This window comes from Pseudophryne corroboree, unplaced genomic scaffold (genome assembly GCF_028390025.1).
Source record: "Pseudophryne corroboree isolate aPseCor3 unplaced genomic scaffold, aPseCor3.hap2 scaffold_413, whole genome shotgun sequence".
NCBI classification, from domain to species: Eukaryota; Metazoa; Chordata; class Amphibia; order Anura; family Myobatrachidae; genus Pseudophryne; species Pseudophryne corroboree.
Window position 1 is genome coordinate 260,042 of NW_026970047.1, and position 7,782 is coordinate 267,823.

Sequence of the window (7,782 nt, forward strand, 5' to 3'; positions counted from 1 at the left end):
TGTCTTGTACCATTGCATTTTTCTCCCAAACGAAGGACACTAGAAAGAAAATTTTAAAGCCTCCTGTTAGGCCATCATCTACACGACATAGCCCTGAATTTTCCAATGCGCAGCTCTTTGCAAAAGAGAGATATTGGCAAGGAAAAGCTGTCTTGTACCTTTGCATTTTTCTCCCAAACGAAGGTCACTAGAAAGAAAATTTTAAAGCCTCCTGTTAGGCCATCATCTACACGACATAGCCCTGAATTTTCCAATGCGTAGCTCTTTGCAAAAGAGAGATATTGGCAAGGAAAAGCTGTCTTGTACCTTTGCATTTTTCTCCCAAACGAAGGACACTAGAATTGCAATTTTAAAGCCTCCTGTTAGGCCATCATCTACACGACATAGCCCTGAATTTTCCAATGCGCAGCTCTTTGCAAAAGAGAGATATTGGCAAGGAAAAGCTGTCTTGTACCATTGCATTTTTCTCCCAAACGAAGGACACTAGAAAGAAAATTTTAAAGCCTCCTGTTAGACCATCATCTACACGGCATAGCCATGAATTTTCCAATGCGCAGCTCTTTGCAAACGAGAGATATTGGCAAGGAAAAGCTGTCTTATACCTTTGCATTTTTCTCCCAAACGAAGGACACTAGAAAGAAAATTTTAAAGCCTCCTGTTAGGCCATCATCTACACGACATAGCCCTGAATTTTCCAATGCGCAGCTCTTTGCAAAATAGAGATATTGGCAAGGAAAAGCTGTATTGTACCATTGCATTTTTCTCCCAAACGAAGGACACTAGAAAGAAAATTTTAAAGCCTCCTGTTAGACCATCATCTACACGACATAGCCCTGAATTTTCCAATGCGCAGCTCTTTGCAAAAGAGAGATATTGGCAAGGAAAAGCTGTCTTGTACCATTGCATTTTTCTCCCAAACGAAGGACACTAGAATTAAAATTTTAAAGCCTGCTGTTAGGCCATCATCTACACGATATAGCCCTGAATTTTCCAATGCGCAGCTCTTTGCAAACGAGAGATATTGGCAAGGAAAAGCTGTCTTATACCTTTGCATTTTTCTCCCAAACGAAGGACACTAGAAAGAAAATTTTAAAGCCTTCTGTTAGGCCATCATCTACACGACATAGCCCTGAATTTTCCAATGCGCAGCTCTTTGCAAAAGAGAGATATTGGCAAGGAAAAGCTGTCTTGTACCATTGCATTTTTCTCCCAAAAGAAGGACACTAGAAAGAAAATTTTAAAGCCTCCTGTTAGACCATCATCTACACGACATAGCCCTGAATTTTCCAATGCGCAGCTCTTTGCAAAAGAGAGATATTGGCAAGGAAAAGCTGTCTTGTACCATTGCATTTTTTTCCCAAACGAAGGACACTAGAAATAAAATTTTAAAGCCTCCTGTTAGGCCATCATCTACACGACATAGCCCTGAATTTTCCAATGCGCAGCTCTTTGCAAAAGAGAGATATTGGCAAGGAAAAGCTGTCTTGTACCATTGCATTTTTCTCCCAAACGAAGGACACTAGAAAGAAAATTTTAAAGCCTCCTGTTAGACCATCATCTACACGGCATAGCCATGAATTTTCCAATGCGCAGCTCTTTGCAAAAGAGAGATATTGGCAAGGAAAAGCTGTCTTGTACCTTTGCATTTTTCTCCCAAACGAAGGACACTAGAATTAAAATTTTAAAGCCTCCTGTTAGACCATCATCTACACGGCATAGCCATGAATTTTCCAATGCGCAGCTCTTTGCAAAAGAGAGATATTGGCAAGGAAAAGCTAACTTGTACCTTTGCATTTTTCTCCCAAACGAAGGTCACTAGAAAGAAAATTTTAAAGCCTCCTGTTAGGCCATCATCTACACGACATAGCCCTGAATTTTCCAATGCGCAGCTCTTTGCAAAAGAGAGATATTGGCAAGGAAAAGCTGTCTTGTACCATTGCATTTTTCTCCCAAACGAAGGTCACTAGAAAGAAAATTTTAAAGCCTCCTGTTAGGCCATCATCTACACGACATAGCCCTGAATTTTCCAATGCGCAGCTCTTTGCAAAAGAGAGATATTGGCAAGGAAAAGCTGTCTTGTACCATTGCATTTTTCTCCCAAACGAAGGTCACTAGAAAGAAAATTTTAAAGCCTCCTGTTAGGCCATCATCTACACGACATAGCCCTGAATTTTCCAATGCGCAGCTCTTTGCAAAAGAGAGATATTGGCAAGGAAAAGCTGTCTTGTACCATTGCATTTTTCTCCCAAACGAAGGACACTAGAAAGAAAATTTTAAAGCCTCCTGTTAGGCCATCATCTACACGACATAGCCCTGAATTTTCCAATGCGCAGCTCTTTGCAAAAGAGAGATATTGGCAAGGAAAAGCTGTCTTGTACCATTGCATTTTTCTCCCAAACGAAGGACACTAGAAAGAAAATTTTAAAGCCTCCTGTTAGACCATCATCTACACGGCATAGCCATGAATTTTCCAATGCGCAGCTCTTTGCAAAAGAGAGATATTGGCAAGGAAAAGCTGTCTTGTACCTTTGCATTTTTCTCCCAAACGAAGGACACTAGAATTAAAATTTTAAAGCCTCCTGTTAGGCCATCATCTACACGATATAGCCCTGAATTTTCCAATGCGCAGCTCTTTGCAAAATAGAGATATTGGCAAGGAAAAGCTGTCTTGTACCATTGCATTTTTCTTCCAAACGAAGGACACTAGAATGAAAATTTTAAAGCCTCCTGTTAGACCATCATCTACACGGCATAGCCATGAATTTTCCAATGCGCAGCTCTTTGCAAAAGAGAGATATTGGCAAGGAAAAGCTAACTTGTACCTTTGCATTTTTCTCCCAAACGAAGGACACTAGAAAGAAAATTTTAAAGCCTCCTGTTAGGCCATCATCTACACGACATAGCCCTGAATTTTCCAATGCGCAGCTCTTTGCAAAAGAGAGATATTGGCAAGGAAAAGCTGTCTTATACCTTTGCATTTTTCTCCCAAACGAAGGACACTAGAAAGAAAATTTTAAAGCCTTCTGTTAGGCCATCATCTACACGACATAGCCCTGAATTTTCCAATGCGCAGCTCTTTGCAAAAGAGAGATATTGGCAAGGAAAAGCTGTCTTGTACCATTGCATTTTTCTCCCAAAAGAAGGACACTAGAATTAAAATTTTAAAGCCTGCTGTTAGGCCATCATCTACACGATATAGCCCTGAATTTTCCAATGCGCAGCTCTTTGCAAACGAGAGATATTGGCAAGGAAAAGCTGTCTTATACCTTTGCATTTTTCTCCCAAACGAAGGACACTAGAAAGAAAATTTTAAAGCCTTCTGTTAGGCCATCATCTACACGACATAGCCCTGAATTTTCCAATGCGCAGCTCTTTGCAAAAGAGAGATATTGGCAAGGAAAAGCTGTCTTGTACCATTGCATTTTTCTCCCAAAAGAAGGACACTAGAAAGAAAATTTTAAAGCCTCCTGTTAGACCATCATCTACACGACATAGCCCTGAATTTTCCAATGCGCAGCTCTTTGCAAAAGAGAGATATTGGCAAGGAAAAGCTGTCTTGTACCATTGCATTTTTTTCCCAAACGAAGGACACTAGAAATAAAATTTTAAAGCCTCCTGTTAGGCCATCATCTACACGACATAGCCCTGAATTTTCCAATGCGCAGCTCTTTGCAAAAGAGAGATATTGGCAAGGAAAAGCTGTCTTGTACCATTGCATTTTTCTCCCAAACGAAGGACACTAGAAAGAAAATTTTAAAGCCTCCTGTTAGACCATCATCTACACGGCATAGCCATGAATTTTCCAATGCGCAGCTCTTTGCAAAAGAGAGATATTGGCAAGGAAAAGCTGTCTTGTACCTTTGCATTTTTCTCCCAAACGAAGGACACTAGAATTAAAATTTTAAAGCCTCCTGTTAGACCATCATCTACACGGCATAGCCATGAATTTTCCAATGCGCAGCTCTTTGCAAAAGAGAGATATTGGCAAGGAAAAGCTAACTTGTACCTTTGCATTTTTCTCCCAAACGAAGGTCACTAGAAAGAAAATTTTAAAGCCTCCTGTTAGGCCATCATCTACACGACATAGCCCTGAATTTTCCAATGCGCAGCTCTTTGCAAAAGAGAGATATTGGCAAGGAAAAGCTGTCTTGTACCATTGCATTTTTCTCCCAAACGAAGGTCACTAGAAAGAAAATTTTAAAGCCTCCTGTTAGGCCATCATCTACACGACATAGCCCTGAATTTTCCAATGCGCAGCTCTTTGCAAAAGAGAGATATTGGCAAGGAAAAGCTGTCTTGTACCATTGCATTTTTCTCCCAAACGAAGGACACTAGAAAGAAAATTTTAAAGCCTCCTGTTAGGCCATCATCTACACGACATAGCCCTGAATTTTCCAATGCGCAGCTCTTTGCAAAAGAGAGATATTGGCAAGGAAAAGCTGTCTTGTACCATTGCATTTTTCTCCCAAACGAAGGACACTAGAAAGAAAATTTTAAAGCCTCCTGTTAGACCATCATCTACACGGCATAGCCATGAATTTTCCAATGCGCAGCTCTTTGCAAAAGAGAGATATTGGCAAGGAAAAGCTGTCTTGTACCTTTGCATTTTTCTCCCAAACGAAGGACACTAGAATTAAAATTTTAAAGCCTCCTGTTAGGCCATCATCTACACGATATAGCCCTGAATTTTCCAATGCGCAGCTCTTTGCAAAATAGAGATATTGGCAAGGAAAAGCTGTCTTGTACCATTGCATTTTTCTTCCAAACGAAGGACACTAGAATGAAAATTTTAAAGCCTCCTGTTAGACCATCATCTACACGGCATAGCCATGAATTTTCCAATGCGCAGCTCTTTGCAAAAGAGAGATATTGGCAAGGAAAAGCTAACTTGTACCTTTGCATTTTTCTCCCAAACGAAGGACACTAGAAAGAAAATTTTAAAGCCTCCTGTTAGGCCATCATCTACACGACATAGCCCTGAATTTTCCAATGCGCAGCTCTTTGCAAAAGAGAGATATTGGCAAGGAAAAGCTGTCTTATACCTTTGCATTTTTCTCCCAAACGAAGGACACTAGAAAGAAAATTTTAAAGCCTCCTGTTAGGCCATCATCTACACGACATAGCCCTGAATTTTCCAATGCGCAGCTCTTTGCAAAAGAGAGATATTGGCAAGGAAAAGCTGTCTTGTACCATTGCATTTTTCTCCCAAACGAAGGACACTAGAAAGAAAATTTTAAAGCCTCCTGTTAGACCATCATCTACACGACATAGCCCTGAATTTTCCAATGCGCAACTCTTTGCAAAAGAGCGATATTGGCAAGGAAAAGCTGTCTTGTACCATTGCATTTTTCTCCCAAACGAAGGACACTAGAAATAAAATTTTAAAGCCTCCTGTTAGGCCATCATCTACACGACATAGCCCTGAATTTTCCAATGCGCAGCTCTTTGCAAAAGAGAGATATTGGCAAGGAAAAGCTGTCTTGTACCTTTGCATTTTTCTCCCAAACGAAGGTCACTAGAAAGAAAATTTTAAAGCCTCCTGTTAGGCCATCATCTACACGACATAGCCCTGAATTTTCCAATGCGCAGCTCTTTGCAAAAGAGAGATATTGGCAAGGAAAAGCTGTCTTGTACCTTTGCATTTTTCTCCCAAACGAAGGACACTAGAAAGAAAATTTTAAAGCCTCCTGTTAGGCCATCATCTACACGACATAGCCCTGAATTTTCCAATGCGCAGCTCTTTGCAAAAGAGAGATATTGGCAAGGAAAAGCTGTCTTGTACCTTTGCATTTTTCTCCCAAACGAAGGTCACTAGAAAGAAAATTTTAAAGCCTCCTGTTAGGCCATCATCTACACGACATAGCCCTGAATTTTCCAATGCGTAGCTCTTTGCAAAAGAGAGATATTGGCAAGGAAAAGCTGTCTTGTACCTTTGCATTTTTCTCCCAAACGAAGGACACTAGAATTGCAATTTTAAAGCCTCCTGTTAGGCCATCATCTACACGACATAGCCCTGAATTTTCCAATGCGCAGCTCTTTGCAAAAGAGAGATATTGGCAAGGAAAAGCTGTCTTGTACCATTGCATTTTTCTCCCAAACGAAGGACACTAGAAAGAAAATTTTAAAGCCTCCTGTTAGACCATCATCTACACGGCATAGCCATGAATTTTCCAATGCGCAGCTCTTTGCAAAAGAGAGATATTGTCAAGGAAAAGCTGTCTTGTACCTTTGCATTTTTCTCCCAAACGAAGGACACTAGAATTAAAATTTTAAAGCCTCCTGTTAGGCCATCATCTACACGATATAGCCCTGAATTTTCCAATGCGCAGCTCTTTGCAAACGAGAGATATTGGCAAGGAAAAGCTGTCTTATACCTTTGCATTTTTCTCCCAAACGAAGGACACTAGAAAGAAAATGTTAAAGCCTCCTGTTAGGCCATCATCTACACGACATAGCCCTGAATTTTCCAATGCGCAGCTCTTTGCAAAATAGAGATATTGGCAAGGAAAAGCTGTATTGTACCATTGCATTTTTCTCCCAAACGAAGGACACTAGAAAGAAAATTTTAAAGCCTCCTGTTAGACCATCATCTACACGACATAGCCCTGAATTTTCCAATGCGCAGCTCTTTGCAAAAGAGAGATATTGGCAAGGAAAAGCTGTCTTGTACCATTGCATTTTTCTCCCAAACGAAGGACACTAGAATTAAAATTTTAAAGCCTCCTGTTAGGCCATCATCTACACGATATAGCCCTGAATTTTCCAATGCGCAGCTCTTTGCAAACGAGAGATATTGGCAAGGAAAAGCTGTCTTATACCTTTGCATTTTTCTCCCAAACGAAGGACACTAGAAAGAAAATTTTAAAGCCTTCTGTTAGGCCATCATCTACACGACATAGCCCTGAATTTTCCAATGCGCAGCTCTTTGCAAAAGAGAGATATTGGCAAGGAAAAGCTGTCTTGTACCATTGCATTTTTCTCCCAAACGAAGGACACTAGAAAGAACATTTTAAAGCCTCCTGTTAGACCATCATCTACACGACATAGCCCTGAATTTTCCAATGCGCAGCTCTTTGCAAAAGAGAGATATTGGCAAGGAAAAGCTGTCTTGTACCATTGCATTTTTTTCCCAAACGAAGGACACTAGAAATAAAATTTTAAAACCTCCTGTTAGGCCATCATCTACACGACATAGCCCAGAATTTTCCAATGCGCAGCTCTTTGCAAAAGAGAGATATTGGCAAGGAAAAGCTGTCTTGTACCATTGCATTTTTCTCCCAAACGAAGGACACTAGAAATAAAATTTTAAAGCCTCCTGTTAGACCAACATCTACACGGCATAGCCATGAATTTTCCAATGCGCAGCTCTTTGCAAAAGAGAGATATTGGCAAGGAAAAGCTGTCTTGTACCTTTGCATTTTTCTCCCAAACGAAGGTCACTAGAAAGAAAATTTTAAAGCCTCCTGTTAGGCCATCATCTACACGACATAGCCCTGAATTTTCCAATGCGCAGCTCTTTGCAAAAGAGAGATATTGGCAAGGAAAAGCTGTCTTGTACCATTGCATTTTTCTCCCAAACGAAGGACACTAGAAAGAAAATTTTAAAGCCTCCTGTTAGGCCATCATCTACACGACATAGCCCTGAATTTTCCAATGCGCAGCTCTTTGCAAAAGAGAGATATTGGCAAGGAAAAGCTGTCTTGTACCATTGCATTTTTCTCCCAAACGAAGGACACTAGAAAGAAAATTTTAAAGCCTCCTGTTAGACCATCATCTACACGG